The sequence below is a fragment of the Sciurus vulgaris genome, assembly GCF_902686455.1.
Source record: "Sciurus vulgaris genome assembly, chromosome: 10".
In the NCBI taxonomy this organism is placed as follows: Eukaryota; Metazoa; Chordata; class Mammalia; order Rodentia; family Sciuridae; genus Sciurus; species Sciurus vulgaris.
The window spans coordinates 27553481-27572399 of record NC_136470.1 but is presented as its reverse complement, the minus strand read 5'-3'; the positions used below and the strand labels follow the sequence as shown (position 1 = coordinate 27572399).

Sequence of the window (18919 nt, the reverse complement as noted above, 5' to 3'; positions counted from 1 at the left end):
TTGCAACACATTGCAACATCATTTTAAAGTCTTTAAATCTTGAGATATTTAAATATGCATAAGGAACTGTGCTACATACCATGAGGGATGAACTCATGGTCATGATACAGGGCCTAACCACTGAATGCTTTTTCTCACATTTGATGTCAAGTTTTAAGATGCTATGGGAATTTTGAGGAGATATATTTCTTTTCAAAGAAATAATTAATATTCTTCATAACACTTGAGAATGATGCATCAAAGAAATACAGTTTATTCTATGTCATATATTTTTTAAATATAAATCTTAAGTATTGATTTTTTCATAAGTTGATGATGGCTTAGCAAAATCAAAATTAAAGAAACTGTACAATGAGCCCACTGCACATCATGCACCTTGGGAGCAGATATTGGGGATGTAAAAGTGAACAAGGCAGGTAATGTCTCTTTTCTGTGACGTACTGGCTGGGAGTTAAGCAGCAATGAACACAAAGTGGGTAGAGTGTGACAGTAAAGGGTATAGAGAAGCTGTAGCAGACTGCATTTTAGATGGAGGAATGTTCCAGGAGTGGAAGGATAGCCATGGGGAATGCTCCAGGCAGAAAAAAGGGCATGTAAAATATTATGAAACTGAACATGGTAAGCTTGAGAACCTGCCAAAAGTTCAAACTGGACAGGGTATCAAGTACTAGGGTGGCAAATGGCTGAGAAAAAGCTGTGGAGTTCTGTGATGGCTCATTCCGGAGAAGGCCTAGTTTGGACTCTCAAGACACAGGGACCCTACTTAAAGTATTAAATAAGACTATCGGCTGGACAGATTTTTGTCTTTATTCAGAGATAAAAAAATATCCTGGGTACATGAATAGTAGTTTACTAGGTGTCAATCCTCAAAAAAATTTCTTAGTCTGTTCACCATTGTTACTTAGAGGGTTCTAAAACAGGTTTCAGGGTGTCTGTAAACTATTGGTGTTTATATGCAGTATTTTCAGGCCAGGTTTTTAAACATGTTGATTGAGAGGTTTAAGAATCACTAGATTGAGTTAAGAACAGGAGTTGACCAGGAAAGAACCCTTGAGAAAGTCAACATTTAAGGAGCAGGGAGAGGAAGACCATTGAAAATAAGATAGAGAAAAAGTGGTCAGGAAAATAGCACAGAGATTCATGGAAGCGAAATGTGTGAAATGCTTAGTTACCACAAGGAAAAGATTGCAAGAATAAATCCCTTAAATAGAGTAGTGGTTTATCTCTCTCATATTTCAGGGCAGGCTCTTTGTGTACTATGATGCTAATAGTACCATATATTCCTCAAAGTCATTCAGAAACTCAGGTTCTCCTACCTTGTTGTTCTAGCATCACCTCATATGTTGCCTTTTGGGGTGCAGGAATTGCTGAGTTCACACATGAAAAGTGAAGGAGCCAAATTTCAGAGACAATAGTCTGTCTTTAAGTTGAAGACAACCCCTGAAATATCTAGTAGAAATTCCATGTATAATTTGCAGGCTGTCTTCATCTTAAAAACAGGCTCTGTGTCTGAAATGTGGTTCATTTTCTTTCTATCTATATGTTTAGTCACATAACCAAAATTGGTTTTGAGAGAGGCTGGTAAATGTGGTTTCTAGTTGGGAAGCCTTGAAATTTGGAAGGGGGAGAATGAGTTTTATGTGAACAACCAGCAATTGCCAAACCAACTTTTTACGTTAAGAAAAAAATTGAGTGATCAGATAGGTTTCAAATATTCACTTCACAAATATTTAATAGAATGACTACAATGTTTGGTCAGTATTCTTTGTGATGGGAATATTGATGTTTTAAAAATCTATCATCAAAAACTTATAATCAGGACAAAAGAGATAAGCATGAAATAAGTTATCAAATATGTGATTTTATATTAGGAAGTAATGAGCACCAAAAAGAAAAATTAATAATAGAGAAGCTGATTTCAGATAGAACAATCAGAGAAGTTCTATTGCATTAAAAACTGCAAAGAATCCTTTGAAAGACAAAACAGTGCAATCTCCATCTTTGGAGAAGAATTGCAGTTGAGTTGTAAGTCTAGAATATTGGACAAGGAAAGATACTTAGTAGAAGGAGATTCTGAGTTTAAGTCAAAGGAGAGTTATTTTTTAATGAGGCTAGGGCCATGATTTTAGTTTAAATAAAAAAAATGCATGCAAGGATGAAATATTTCAGGTGCTTTTACTGGAAAAAAAGGGAACAATGGACATACTTGTAGATGGCTCCTTTAGGATGACCTTATTGTTTCCTAAGTAGGAAGTCCGGAAAGCATGTGAGAGTAAGTGTTGTGTAGGCTGGAACCAGTTCTTGTTGAGAATTATAAAGGCGTGAAGTTGTTATGGAAAACCTCCAGCAAATATGAGACACCCAAGTCTAGGAGGAAAGAAGTACATCATGGGATTGCTCCTGTGCCTGGACTCTCTGGGCTTGTGTAGTGGAAGGGGGCCTGTGCGAAGTAAGAGAGGTAGGAATGAGAGGGTTCCAGTGATGCCATATAATGCCTATTCTATAAAGTGAAAACATGACTCTTTGAAAGAGAATTAACTAGGGAACCACATACCCCGGTCAGTTTGTAAGTGGCTGAGAAATGTTAAGATTACAGTCTTTGGAAATATTTCTTTAATTTGATCTTTGAAAAAAAAAAATCTTTTTTTCTTTCCAGGGCTGGGGTTTAAACCCAAGAACCTGGTGCATACTCCACAAGTGCACTACAACTGAGCAAATTCTCAGATCACCAAACTTTTCTTTTTCTTTTGCGGTGTTAGGGATTTGAACCCAGGTCCTTGGGCTTGCAAGGCAATCACTCTACCAACTGAGCTATATCCCCAGCCCAGATCACCAAATTTTTATTTAGTTAACTTTCTTGTTTTCATCACATGGAGTTGTTTCTAGGGTTGTAAATTCATTGTCATACTTATGAAGTTAGGAAGACAAATCATAAATATATTAAGAAATTGAAACCTTACATAAATTCCTATTCTGCCATTTTTTTTTAACATAATTCAGTTCCTAGTGAACTTACTAATTTTACTTCATGTAATGACTAGAGAAATGATTATTTCTGGGAAACATACAATTTGTAAACTATTTACAGATAAGCTCACTTAGCATTACAAGTATCAGCTTTTATATTTTATTCATCCTTAAATATTGTATCGTATATAGAGCAAGTAGTCTTCTTGGCATAATATATTTTTCTTGATAATGTGGTCCTAATTTTTTCACTTTTTATTCTATCTAAATATTTGCATGTTCCCACTTTTATTCAAATCTTTTTATCAGGAATGACATCAGATGTAGAGAAAGTAGGGCCAGAGTATTTTTACCTTTTGAGGATAACATCTTGACATCATGCCATTTCCTACTCTTTCAAACCTTTTAGCTTTCATCATTTTATATAAAATATTCATGGTTTCTAATAGTTTGATGGTTCTTGGATTACTCCAAAATATATCAGATTTAGACCTTTGCAAGTGTTGCTGCTGTTTTTGTTGTCTGCGTGTTTTCAAGCAAGCCCATTCTCTATTTTTGAAAACATTGTTAAACTAATTGTTTATTAGTTTGCCTCTTCTTTGAGGACACAATTTTCTGTGATTTTTGTCTGACTTTCCAGTTGTGTTACCTTGTTCTATGGGGCTTCTTTTACCTTTATTTCTGGAATAGCTGATTTCTGCATTTAAGTCTTATAATTTTCTACTTTCAGTTGAGACTCCTGTTTTCCTTCAGCTCTGAAATCTTGTCATTAGTCTGCTGGCACGGTTCTTTGTCGGTGCCTTAGGGTTCTCTTACATATTCACCCAGGATGACAACTGTCCTCCCCTGAGCAGAAATTTCAGTCCATTTACCGTAAAATACCTTTCTCAATAAAGAAAAGGTAAAACTTTTAAATCCTGACACTGAATACAGTACTCTTTGACATCAGTCCTTTCCATGTTAAATTTTGATGTCCTAAAGCCAGTGATAATTGGTTTTCTCATTGTTCTTTTCTTCTCAATCAATATTTACTTGTCAGTCAGATGCAAATAAGTAAGATTAGATTTCATATGTTCTTGAAAGCAGGGTATCACAACACAATTTAAACAAGAGTTTTTACAATCAATATTCATTTGTACTATTTACGTACTAGAAATTACATAGGGGAAAATGTCACAGGGATTATGGTCCAAATCATATAGGTTTAGAGCACTTTAATCAACATTTAGAATTCTGCTTTTGTGTGGGTAGAGAAATGATCAATGCTTACTCAATGTTATTAATCTTTTAATCACTTATGTATTTGTACATAAATTCAATTATTTATCTGGAGATTAAAAACTGTTAGTTATAAACAAATTTAGAAAAGCAAGACTGATGCTTAAGATACATTACATACAAATGTACATGCATATACACATATGAGTATAAATATATGCATGCACTATGGAATATTACATTTTCTATTTACCAGCATGTTACTTAAATACTTCAAATTAGAAGAAGAAATAAAAGTATTCTAGAGTTTAAAAATTGTGCAATGGTGCCATATGCTAAGAGGAACCAGAATGTGTACTTGTTGTAATTCTTATTTTAATTATTAATTGTGAATAAATTTACAAAGCAGTGTCTTTTTTTTAGGAATATTTGAGGGGATTGACATTATTTAACGCTTTTTTAATTCTTTATTTTGTTTGAATAGAGAAAGTTTTGCATTCATTAGTTTTAGAGCACTTAATTTTCCTTGGCCCTTGCTAGACACCAGGAATGCTCAGATAACTAAGATAGGATTGCTGCTGTCAAGGGAGTTCTAGTCTTATTTATTCTACTACTTCATTTGCATAAAGTGTCACTATTGTTTTTAATGATTATATCCATTTATTTTAATTTTTTCTATCCATTTATTTTAATTTTTTCAAATAATGGACTATTAGTCTATATTAACTTCTTTGAGAAGAAGAAAATTAACTTCTGGTTTAATTATTTAAGAGGAGGATTGCTACTTATTACCTGTCAGCAATCCATGACTTCTAATATCCTTATCACTTTTATGCTACTCTTAGGTGCTTTGGGATCTGGAGAGAAGTGTCTGACATAACAGCTGCTCTCCAGTTGCTTAAGTGGCATTAGAGAAGGTTAACTAATGGAGCTTCTTTAACCCTTTTCAGAAAAAGACATAATGTAAAAAGAATTCATTCAGAATACAAAGTGTTACCAAATAAATGTTATGGAAGTGAAAAGCAAGGCAAGAACATTCAGGATGTATTGATAATGAATGATGTGTGTAAGAACAAATAGTATATTTAAGAGCAAAGCTCCTGCCTGACCTTGTTTAATGGGGAGGTTTGGGGCATATGGATAGGCATTTAAAAGTGTAGCCAATGGATTTAGCACTAGTCTGAAGATCCAGAGACTGATTCATACAGATGTAGCAAATCCTTGGGAGTCATGATGTCCAAATGGAGAAACTGAGTTTCAAGCAGCAGCATGAGGGTGGAACTGCATTGGAAAAAAGATGAGATGTCCATGTCAGTGAAATTAGTGACAGTCCATAAATAAGAGCAGGGAAAACAGAAGTATAATACTCTGGGGGATAGATTTTTAAGGAATAAGTATGAATTCAGTTACATACAAAATACAAGCCGAGACCCTTCCAGTTCATAGGTAATTTTAGACCAAATTAGTAAAAGTTCTATTACAGAAAGTTTAAATACCAGGAAGATATAAATTTTACACCCAAAGGTTTAATTTTATCTCTTCAAGGAGAGAATGAGCATAGAGATTCTAGGAACCCAAGAAAGATGGACAGAACTGGGAGCTCGTTTCCTACTAGGGTTTACTGAGGGAGAGAGAGGGATCAGTTGGGAAAAGGAATCTGACTTTTCCTACTTCTGAAACTTGATAAAAAGCTACAACTGATTATTTCTGTCTCATTAGTTCAAAGATAAGTTTCTTGATCCAGTGGTTCATTGACTTCTTGTTTCTAAAGGAGAAAAAGACAGGATGAAGAGTCAATTTGAAACAGGGAAGAGGGCCCCATACAAAGACAGATATTGAATGGCACAGTACAGCCTCAGGCACAGTTCAGGTGCAAGGGTAATGGACAAGGTATAGTCATCTGGCATAGGAACAACATGAAGTGGAGTTGGAATTTGAACTGAGATTGATAATGAAAAAGAAAAGTATAAAAAGAAACTTTCTAAACAAGAGAAAATTTATTGGTGTACTGTAGAAAATGTCTAGAAGGGATGCATAACTCTGAAGGAACAGGTGCTAAAGTTTGGATGTGACTGGTCTCCCAAGGGTCCTTGTGTTGGAGTCTTGGTTCTGTCAATATGGCAGTGTGAGAACTGATGGGACCTTTAAGAGGTGGAGCCTAATCAAATGTTCCTATGTCCTTGGGGATTTTGTCAACAGTAGAAATTAAGGTGATTCTCGTGCAAAAATCTATATCTGGCTCGACTCAACTCTCTGACATCCCACACCAATATGATTGCCCACTCTTGCACATGCTCCCACCACTGCTATCCATCATTGCCATCCATCATGATGTGTCATGACCGAGAGTGCCCTCACTGGAGCTGAAATGATGCAGGTGCCATGTCATTCAGCCTCCAAACTTTATTTTTTAAAATAAAGTCAGATGCCTCAAGTGTTTTGTTATAGCAACAAAGAACTGACTAATACAAGAGAATCTAGGAAAGAAGCTGGTGCCAGAGAAGATGAGATGATTTAGATTCCAAAATTTTGTGAGGAGTGATGAGAAAGCCAAATGGGCAAGTTCTTCAAGGCAATTGGAAACTGAAGGACACAGGTTAAACCTGGATATTTATCTTTTAAAATAAGCATGACCTAAATGCATAGCTCACACTGGTTTTAATAAACCACAGAAAAGGTAAGAAAACCGTTTCATCTTCTCTTAAACTGCAATAGTAGTGCAGGGTATTCTCTCTGGATCAGTAACTCATATAGCCATCAAAATGAAAGTAAAGCATGCTGATATCTTCTGACAAGCTACCTTTCACAGAAGTTCAATTAAAAAGATGAGACATTTCCTAAGAAAATAGTATTTATTTAACTTAAACACAACAGAATGGTAGTATCTTATTTGACTGGGATGACAAGGCAAAAGAGGATGTATTAATATGTGAAAAGTTGACACTGAGTATAATCAATTCAATATAATAAAAGTACTGGCTTCAATTACATTTGTTCCCAAACTGGTTTATGGGAGTTGTTTATAGGATTTTATGAAATTTAATTAAAACTTATGTACAGATGAAAGACAAGTACAAAAATGAAGCAAAACTGTTAATTTTTTGAAAATTGAACTTATTGTTTCATAAAGCCTTCATAAAAGGAAATTCCCCAAAATTATCTCTGTTGAATCAAGTATGAGTAGGACAAATATAAAGGACTAGAAAGATGTAAAAATTTAGAGTTATCTATACCGAAATCTTTTCTCTAGTGACTCTGTTCTAGTTTATTAAATTTTAATTCATTGTTGGAATAGTTAATACATAGAAAGGAAATGGGAAATTATGTTTGATGGTCACACATGAATACTTGAACTAAATAAATACATATATATGCATAATTACATCGATGGAATTATTCCATTATTTGTCGACAATTCTGCATTGTAATGATCTGACAAAATCAGCAGACTTGCTTTGTTAGTAAGGGAGACATTACCTGATGTACTATATAAGGGTTGCAGCATCTAGAAGTTCAGAACTTGTTAAGGTCCCAGTTCCGTGAAGTATGCCTTCAGACAGCTTTCTCCACATTGATGCAGGACCCAGCTGCTTTTCATCTTGCAGCTTCACCAACATCTTCACCCTAACCCACCCCAGCTTTGAAGTCTAAGTCAACACATGGCAGAATTCTGTGATACTGACCTGAGAACAAACAACGGCCCCCATTCACCTTCTCCTCACAACTCAGCCACAAGACCATATGGGTCCAAGTGAATCTAAGAAATATCATCTAATTATGTCCTCCAAAGTGCCACAATCACTTCTTCATATAACACACTTCTGTTGTATGTACAGAGCTCTGAGCCAGGCACTGAGAATGGTATTTGTATAACTAAGACATACTTTCTACCCTCAAAATTCTTGGTAGTTAGGGAGTAGAACTGCTCATAAGTAATTGTTAGTGCAGAGTCAGACTTATTATGTTCCATAATAGAGGGATGAGGAATTTTTACAGAGGAATGATTTCCTAGAAGAGGCATTGTGGAACAGGGTTGAATCATAGGAAGAACTCTTCAGCAAGAAGAGGTGGAGGGGGACAGCAGGAGAAATGACAGAACAATGGGAAGCTATAAAATGACTGGAGATGAGACTCTATGATAGGCGCAGAGATAAAGATGTCTGAAATACATCTTGGGGTCAACCACATAAACAGGCCTTAAGTATTGTATTTATAGTTCAAGCTTCATTTAAAAATCTGCAGCATGTGCTTGAGGAAGAAACAGAACAAGGAGAGTGGAAAAAAGTTAGCAATGGCGTGGTGGGGGGCTACTTTGCAGCTGGTGCTGTGGGGATGGAAATGTGAAGAGAGGCAAAATATTTGAAAATAGAGATTTTAAAGACTGACAATTTTTTTTTTATCACTAATAATCCAGAGATTTTGTATTTTAACTGATGAGTGCTCTCCATTACTAATCCTTGGGAATTATTTGATTCCAAGGACATTTGTAGTTATTAAAATATACGAAGAAAAACTTTTTCTGGGTTTGTCAGTGATGTCTCTGGAAGCCTTAGAGTGAAGAGAAGCACAGTGGAATAACCTTGTGTTGTAGTCATATATTTCACATTATAAAAAAAAAAATTCTGAATAAGAAATAACCTAAGAGTGACAACCTCACCACCCCTAAACTCCTTCCCCTACTCAATCTCTAGAAAATTCTTTGAAGTATTCTCCTTTGACCAGAATTATAGCTCAAATCCCCATTCGACACTCTCTTCTAGAGTTATTGTCAGGGCATAGATATTTTTGAAGTTACACAGAAAGATAGATAAATCTCACAGAGTTTGCAGCCTTCACAAGTCTTTCTAATTCTCTAGACTTCAGTTAAGGAAAGGGAGTACTTCTGAAGTGTCACATGTCTCCTCTGCATGTTCAAGAATGTCACATAAAAGGCACGCTAGGAACAAGGTTTCCAGGCTCACTTTTCCCCATTTCTGTGATGCAGGGGAAGTGTTCAAAGGTTTAAGGAGTAAAATAGCCTCTTGTATTCCCATTAGACCTTCCAGTAATAATTGACCAGATGTAAAACTTCAAATTGTGTTGATGTAGAATATTTGAATCCTGGTTTCCAGGTGTTCTGCCCTAAGAATATTTTCCATTAGCTACAGAGATGTTAGTCCTTCAAGAAGATAGCCTCATCCCTGCTAATGTTTAAACAAAAGATTCTCATCCATTCCCACAAAGAGGTGACAACGCTGAGATGATACCATGGCATTATAATTAGGATGGAACTTTCAGCTTGAAAATTTACTTTAAATTATTCCAACTTTCAAAAAAATATATATTCTATTAATCATATTGTATGTTATGTTTAATTGTTAAATTTAGAACAATTTGAAATAGAATGTAGTACAAGAATCCAAATAAAAGTGCATTAGTTATAATAAAAATTTCATGCAATCATATGACTTCAAATATATTTTGGTTATAAAAGTAATACTATATGTGCTCTTTAAAGGTTTTGATCTAAGATGCAGCTTTCCTTTTAATAATGGATATAAATTCCAAAAGTATTGAAAGAAGAGGGACTGGACATCTAGAAGTGTCTGGTATTACATTTACTAGTTCCTTTCTATTGATGGTATTCAGAGTGTGGAGAGACCTTCAATAAAGAGGGGAAAAGAACTGATTAATAATCAGAAAAAATGGGTTTTAGCTTAGGTTTTTCTGTTACTGCCCATGAAACTGCCTGAGTTTACATTTTTTAACTATGATACTCACTCTGTATACCTACAGAGTGATTTAGGGGCCGAATTATTAAACTTCTTAGCATACAGAATAAGAATGTAAAATCCATTCTCCTCTTAGGTTACTCCAGTATTTCATACCTCAATGACCTGACTCTGCTGATAATTCCCAGGGCCTATTGCATCTTTTTTTTTTCCCACATTGCAGTTATTTTTATATGATACCATGTTACTTAAAATTATCCATTAATTCTTTTTCAAATTTCTTGGTCTTGGATTTTGATACTTCTTCAAATTTGCCTCATATATTAGAATTTGTGATTTGAAGATTAGTCTGGAAATGTGCAAAATCAGAAATTCTAATTAAAGAAGTTTGCTGTCCGAACTCACAAAACCACAGTAGAATACCTTGTTTTTTTTGTGTGGAGAAAACGAAGCTTAACTCTCACTGATTTTCAAATAGTATGCAATTGGAGGGGAACTTCCACCCCTGAGGTATTCCTCATCACTATTTCGCCTCCTGTGCAGGACAGTATTAAAGAAGGACTAAGTATGAATAACTTATTATTTAAATGAGGCAAAGTTTTAAAAAACAAAGTTTTAAAATTAGTTAGAAAATGAGTAAAAACTTCTGAAGCTATGTTTGCCTGTGTAATTACAAGGTAAATCTTTGCGAGGCATCTTGTAAGGACTTGATATGTAAAATAGAGTGAATTTCATATAGGCATTATTTGAACAATTTTAAGTATTTATAATCATATAAAACATTTCCATTAAGAATCTTAGATGCACATTAAAATAAGAACAATTAAACTTTGTCAAGGATTTCCCATCTAAAAGATCTATGAAGTCACCAGTGAAAATTATTAATTCCAATGAGTGTAGGTGTGAGCGTGTTTGGTTTGTTTCCTTAGCCTTTTTCAACCCCGTGGTAGGATGTGTTTTCTGTTTATTTAATAAGGTAGGGTCTTTCTTTAGACTCACAGGGGGAGGTCTGAAGTGTCCTAATACATCTTGGAAGCAGTAAACGTTTTAGCTACTCTTTTGTGATTTGTGCCTTGTCAAAAACAATAATATTGCCATCATTCAGAAATGGTTGCAATAACTTGGACACTTCACAGTTATGAACAAGCTTATTATTCACAGGAAATTTACAAATTACTGTTGACTCTCTCAGATTGTTAAACAAAGCAAAATTAATTTTCAGTCCTGTAAGTTTAAGGTAACTATCTCCAGTTCAATAAGGATCAGGAAATACAATCTAGTAGAGAAATTTGTTCAGTTATGGAGGAAAATTCCAATGAAAATGGTTGAAATACCAACATTTGGAATAAGTGAGATCTAGCTGGACAAACTGCTAAGCTACAATCTGTAAGGACTTCATATTGCTCAACAAATAACAAAACAAAACAAAGAAAACAAAAACATGCTTCCCACAGCACTGATAACCATTTAATAAATAGATAGCTGATCTGAAACCTTGACATTTTATGGACACTTTTTATTAAGTTAGCAAATCAAAGGTATGGGAAATCAGGCATAATTATATAGTAATTGAAATTATTTTCTCCTTAGCAGAATTTGGTTGCTTATGAACATGTAGCAGATTTTGTAATTCTCTAGGTCCCCATGTTCCTTTGATACTGAGAATGTAGTCAATGTTCAGCAAATACATATTACATTTATTTACAAACATGTACACAGTGCAATCTTAAATTATGTCAGAAAAGGAACACATTTAGTGAAACACATTAATCATAGTGCAAAAGCTTAAAATAGACCCCATGACAAAATATAGATATATGTCTAAATCAGCAGAAATGCAGAAGAGCATGGCAGGTTAGAAACAATGGGATAATGACTTAGATTTCATTATGGCAAGATTAACTGAGCAGCTGTTGAGATTGGATAATGGTATGTGAGTTTCTCATCACCCTGTAACATGTTTCCACTAATACAGATTAAGACTGTCTAGATGAACTATAATTATCTCTGTGGCTTGTGCATAACATAATTAGCTTTTGCCAATGCAAAGTATTTTATTAAGAGGAAAGTGATTTTTAAAAAATTATAGAAATGCCCACAAGAACAAATCAACTAAAGACAGAAATTTTGTCATGCATCATAGTAAGATCTTTTTGTAAGATAGTTTTCAAAATCCTAAATCTTGTTTGCATGACAGACACATGAAAGATGGTTTCAATTATGCTGACTCTCTTGCTGGAGTTTGTGTACCAGGTGTCCAGACCACAAAATGAAAAATGCAATCTTTGTCCGCCTTGTATAAATAGAGGTCTGAGATCAGCTTGTCTTTTAAGTGCCTGATTGCTACTTAATTGCAAAACTGCACTCTTTAACAGAGCATCCCAATAATAACAACCAACAACACTACAATGAAAAACTTTTTGCAGAGTCTTTTACCTACAATGCCACATGTATAGTATGTAATATCTCATAAGTTATGTAACCAGGTTTACTAGGTGGTCATCATTATATTTATATACTATCCTAAAATCAGGATGTTTCTGTTGATCAGTAAAAGCTAACTAAAACTATGAAGGCAGGTACTTTGACATTCTTGTTCCAAAGGTTTTAAAGCAACTGTGATGTGATAGAAATTATTAAATTTGAGATGATCAGATGGGGATTCAAATACCAACTCTGAAGTGTTGTGGCAGACTCTGGGCTAGTCTTTACCCTCTGAACCAGCATTTATCTAATGGTAAAATTAAGTTAATGATTCCTACCCAGGTGGGCTGTTGAGAGAATTAAGTGAGGTAATTTATGTGAGCAATTATCTTAGAATACATTTATTCAATTGGATTTTTTTATTTGAAAAAATAATTCACAAGAAATATGTCAGGATAAGTTTTTTTCTCTTTCATCTCAAAAGAGAATATGAAGTAGAGTAAATGACTTTTTTGAGGAAAGTACAACAATCAAAACTATCTTTAATGGAAAAGATTATGAATATATTCGTAGTTACAGAATAATTGTTTCCTCTTCTTTGATCTCTTTTAAGTGAGTTATTTTGCCCTCTCTTCTTTATTGCTATTTGAGGTGATGTTTTTAATATTTATCATGTTTCTAAAAGGATTTCTCAACTATTTTCTATTCTTAAGATCTTTTCACTAATGTCCAGAATTTATCTCCTTCATTTTCATATTTTACATTTAGTGTTCTTACCTTCATTTAATTAATTGCATTTTAATAACGGGGCACCTGCTCTGGTTTGCCTTGGTATGCAGTAGTGCCAGGGGCTATATGGTTTGGTCTTTAATCAACTCCTGCCCATACCTTCTATAGATATGGACTGGCTTAGGTAGTTAGGGAATAACAAGGCCCAGATATTTAAATTCCTAAATCTTTCTTTTACCTCTATGTTATTTAATATAAGACAGACTGTGGCCTTGCCCATTTGCAGAGTCAGGACCCTCATTCTCCCCTCTTTTCCACTGAATCCCATCTTATACCTGTGCAGAAAATACATCCCTTAAGATGGTGAATGAAAGAAGTGTGAGAGCCAAGTAGTAGCAAAAATCTTGCCATTAAAATTCCTACCATAATCTCCTTTCCTGTTTCATTTCCTGTTGGAGGTTACAGTAATGTAGGCATAACACCAATATTTCTCTTTCATCATTCCACATTTATTTGGCACCTTCCATGTTATAAGATGCATTAGGAAAAATGATCAAAAGGAGAAGACCCATATTCTATAAGTATTTCATTTTATAGTTTAACAATAAATGTAAAATACAGAAAGTAAGAAATGAGTGAATGGCAACCATATTACAAACTATTATTAGGAATGAAGAACAATCTGAATTTTTGATAAGCTGCTTTATGTATTACTTTATGAAGATTAAATATTTATTTTGAAGTAAATTATTTTGCCTTTTAAAAATACACTAATGTGAACAGTAAATGAAAATGAACTTAATATCATGTCAAAAGAGATTTCTTTTTGTTACCAATACTTATATATTTAAAGTGTAGTCTTATTTAACAAATTATTTTTATTGAACAATGTATTGTTCTGTTAATAGTGCTTATTTGTTTTGTAAATTAAATTGGTTTGTATTAAAGAGCTGAGATGATCAGAATTTAGTTAAGCTCATCAAAATTTTTGAAGGAGGAAATTTCATTATCATTTAAAAGCACATTTAATGAACAACTATTCATGCTAAGTTCTTTAATATTTATCATCAATATTATTCCACTTAGACTTTGGGAAACTGAGGCTGAGAAATGTTACATGTCTTGTTTAAGGTCATTGCCAACTCCATGCTTTGTTATTGCTTTTTTAGGGGAAGGAAATTCTAAGAAAAAGAAAATTCCCATTCTCTTCAAAATCTGAAACTTACCAGCAACTCTTATTACTTGAGTTTTTCCTCTGTCATTGAAAACTTACCCTTACAAACATGCTCTCACTATACTTATTCTTAGGAAGTATTGTTTGGAAATAAAGCTGAATCAATATTTCTAAAGGAACAATAGGAAATAACTATAGATATGTAAGTATACTACATTTGGATTGGTTTGATTTAAAGGACAAATAACCCTATTATAAACATCACTAATTATGCTGCCTTTTGCAGAAGTGAATTTCAAGTTAAAATTTAAATTTTTAAATTGCCTTCAACAATTTCTTCAGAGTTTATTTTTCTTTCAACAATGTCTCTAAGTTACACTATTAAGAGGATATACACCTAAAGTAATGCATTTTATGTCACATATGTGTTAAATATTGTGTATATAATTGTGTCCCATAGTTCAATGATGTACACTAAACACCTACTTCTGGGAAAAGAAATAAAACTGGGGAAAAGTGAAGAGAATAATATTTTTATTTTAATACATGTGTATTGCTTGAATCTCACAAGAACATGAGTCAATACTGCCTTGCCTTTTAAAAACTAAAATCAAGACCTGAAGGTAATTATTATGACAATATCAAAATAAACAGAGTAAGATCATCAAATCTGAATCACACAGCTGGAGTGTGATGGCTTTCTGATGTAGATACCTCTGGGTATATCTTATGGTCTGAGATATGCATGAATATAAGAATTATTTTTCTAGGTAAAAATGGAAAAATAATAAAACAATCTTGGTTTCCAGAGCAAATCATTTTCATCTGTATCCACTGCATAAGTGTAGTTCTAATGCATCCATGTGAATAACATTACATATGTTTTTAAAAATTACTATTTGCTGAAGACATTAAGCAATTCACACGTTTTGCTGATGGTGAGTTTTGGTGATGAGATGTAAGAGATCTTTAAGTCACATCAAGAAATACTGCTAACTGAATTTAAGCTGAGTTTGCAATTAATTTTGGTTGCTTTCCTTCTCTCTAAATTCTAAAGTTTAGAGTTTAACTTGGAATTGTTTTCTCAAGTTTACCTCTAGCCAAAGTCCATAAAATGGCTTATGTCTGTCAATAGTTGACCTAACAGATTTATCCTATGTTGACACTTTGTTCTTCTTATACCAGAGTATGTGTATAAACATAGGTGTGCTATTTTTAGTGGGTTCTACTTTAAAATGGGATGATGATTTCTTAAATTTTATCTATTTTTTATTGTTCTAATTAGTTATGCATGACAGTAGAATGCATTTTGATACATCATACATAGATGGAATATAATTTCTCATTCTTCTGGTTGTACATGATGTAGAATTCCACCAGTCATATAGTTATATATGTACATAGGGTAATAATGTCTGTTTCATTCTATTATCCTTCCTTCTCCCATACCCACTCCCCTCTCTTCACTCCCCTCCACCTAATCTAAAGTAACTTTATTCTTCCCTAGCCCTCCCCCACTTCATTGTGAATTAGCATTGGCATAGCAGAGAAAACATTCAGTCTTTGTTTTTTTGGTATTGGCTCATTTCACTTGGTGTAATATTCTCCAGATTCATCCATTTACCAGCAAATGCCATAATTTCATTCTTTAAGACTCAGTAATATTTCATTATATATATATATAATGTGATATAGAATATATATCATATATATGTGTATATATATATATATATCACATTTTCTTTTTCCATTCATCTGTTGAAGGGCATCTAGGTTGGTTCCATAAGTTAGATATTGTGAGTTGAGTTGCTATAAACATTGATGTGGCTGCATCACTGTAATATGCTGATTTTAAGTCCTTTGGGTATAAACTGAAGAGTGAAATAGCTGGGTCAAATGGTAGTTCCATTCTGAGTTTTCTGAGGACTCTCCATACTGCTTTCCATAATGGTTGCACCAATTTGCATTCCCACCAGCAAAATATGAGTATACCTTTTTCCCCACATCCTTGCCAACATTTATTATTATTTGTATTCTTGATAATTGCCATTCTAACTGTAGTGAGATGAAATCTTAGAGTAGTTTAGATGTGCATTTCTCTAACCAGATGAAGATATTGAACATTTTTCATATGTTTATTGATCGATTGTATTTCTTCTTCTGTGAAGCATCTGTTCAGTTCCTTAGCACATTTATTGATTGGGATGAAGATTTTTACTTAGTTGTATATTGTGTTCTTAATAGGACTATGAGATAAATCATTTATTCATTAATTCATGGTTTTCCTCTATTCATTCTAGAATACCGTCAATATTGTATTAAATCTCTAACCATGTGAAATTATCAAGAAAAGAGCAGCATGCTGAGGTTAGAGGCATACAGTTGATGAGTTCTCCAGTGATGAAGTTGTGTGAGAACTTTGTACAATAGTGTAAAATTACTAGGAAGAATACCTCCTGCTAGTGTGGGAAAGGTTTCTTTATTGGGGGAAACTCCAACAGAATCTGGATGGACAGGGATAGAATTTTTCATGGACAGGGAGGGGGACATATTTCTGAGATGGAGCTTTTGAGAGGAGAGAAAAAAGACATAAGGGAAGGTGTCTGGTACCTGTGATGACTGGAGCCTATAAATAGGGTGTGATAGGAGATAAGTGAAGATAAGGTGCAAGGACAGGTCAGAAATTGGACACCATAGACAGCCATGCTCCAGACCATGGACTCTTTCCTTTAGGCAGTCGGGATCTTTTAAAGGAATTTCAGCAGAAGAGTAACTGAAGTGTACATTTTAGAAACAGACTTTTGGCAGCAATGCAGAGAGCGTGAATGGGAATTGCAGAATAAGAGGCACAATGAGACATGAAATAAAGCCAGACAGCAGAGATGGAGAGGAGAGGAGTTGATGTATATATGAACAAAATAATATTGACAAGTCTGGGTCAATGTAAAATTTGGTCAAAGTGGAAAATGCAAATTAGTATAGGTTAATACCCAGGCATCTGTTTTAAGTTAACGGGAGGATGCTGAAGCTATTCAACAATAGGAATAAAAAGGAGGTTTGGGAGGAAAAGTAAAGAGTGTTTAGTGTTCAATACTTAGCTGTGTTTTGTTTGAAGTCTACATGTGGCGACCAAGTGAAGGTGCCAAGTAGGTCTTTGAATAGTGGGCCTAGCGGTCAGAATATGGCACTGGATGTCTTTCCTGGATTAGAGATATAGATGTGTTGGTCATCAGCACTTAAGAAATAGAATGTTGGTAGATTCAAAGCAAAATGGTGAGAGGAGGAAGAAAATATTAGGCACAGCAACCTGCAGAATAATTACATTTAAAAGGATGAAAAGCCAGTTAGAAAACTCACCAAAGTAAGTTGTTCTTTATTTTCTTTTCCACAGTTCATTCTTCAGACATCTGGGTTGCTTCAACTTCTCTCTGTTTCTACTGCTGCATTCTAATTGAATGTACCAGTATGTTATGCCTGGACCACAGCTGCAGCCTTTTAACTTTTCTCCCTCTCTACAGTCACCCCACTCCCACTCTTCCATCTGTTCTCCACTGAGCAGCCAGTAAGATGTCATAAGGAGGTAAATCAAGTCATGCCCCCCATTTAAACTCTTCAATGCCTCACACTGGGCATGTGGCAAATTCTTTTATCATCATTATTAGAGTTTTCCTTTTCACATTAATTTTTTCTTCTTTTTCCTTTTTTTTAACTATAGAATAGCAAATACATTATAAGAAAGCTTATAAGACTTTAAAATATAAACTGGTAGGTTTATGGAAATATATTCAGTACTAAAGTGACTTGTTTATATCAGGAGTATTTGATTTCTTGATAATTCCTTGTTTGAAATGAATGAGAGTAAAATAATATTTCTATAATTTGTGTTGTATTTGACCCCTGAATTCCCAGCAATGAGTAAGATAAAACTATGAAGAGATGTTGGGCACTGTTGGCACATGCTGTAATCCCAGTGACTTGGGGAGTTTGAGGTAGGAGGATCACAAGTTTGAGGCCAGTCTGTGCAACTTAGTGAGACCCTGTCTCAAAATAAAGTAAAAAATAAAAAAGTGCTGGAGAAGACCTCAGTGGTAGAGCACCCCTGGGTTTAATCCCCAGTATTATACAAACACACACACACACACACACACACACAAATACTATGAAAATACCATGTTTGACATTTCATGGAAATAAATCAGAATGACATTTTAAAGTTAAGAATAGAATGAGAGAGGGGCACATTGATATTAAATATTTTTGAAAAACCCAAATCTCACAACCAAGATTTATATAATTGCAGTTATTAGAAATAAGAGCATAAGACAATATACTCTGTTTCTTTAGAATGGATTAAATTTAATTCTAGGTGTAGTAGGTACTTGACAAATACCTGCAGCGTATCTCGTCTACTGGACAAAATTTTTTCCAACCAAGTAGGATAAATGTGACCAAAGACAATAATTACAAATCTTGGTGATATGATTAATTATTGTTTGTTAATGTCATAATTTTGAAAAGATACAGATAGTGTCTTTATAAAGTGGAGTTGGTCATTAGAAGCAGAATACATAGATTTCAAGTTTGAACATTTCTAATGAATATCACATGTAGTGAAATACATATATATATAGTAACATTTAACAATTATTATATGTATGTTTCTATTTTTATGACATCTGCAAAAAATGCTTTTATG

The 18919-nt window shown here is 34.0% G+C and overlaps 1 protein-coding gene across 7 annotated transcripts in view; it reads left to right on the top strand.

Moving 5' to 3' along the window:
- Positions 1 to 18919, top strand: part of LOC306638119 (uncharacterized protein) — a 734580-nt gene that overhangs the window by 197837 nt on the left and 517824 nt on the right. Inside the window, exon 1 of one of the 7 annotated variants that reach the window (XR_013757362.1) lies at positions 13944 to 17803. The exons of the other annotated variants lie outside the window; for them this stretch is intronic. The gene's annotated coding sequence lies outside the window, so the exon portion shown is untranslated. Of the gene's footprint in view, positions 1 to 13943; positions 17804 to 18919 lie in introns of those variants that run through there. 7 annotated transcript variants of the gene reach the window in all.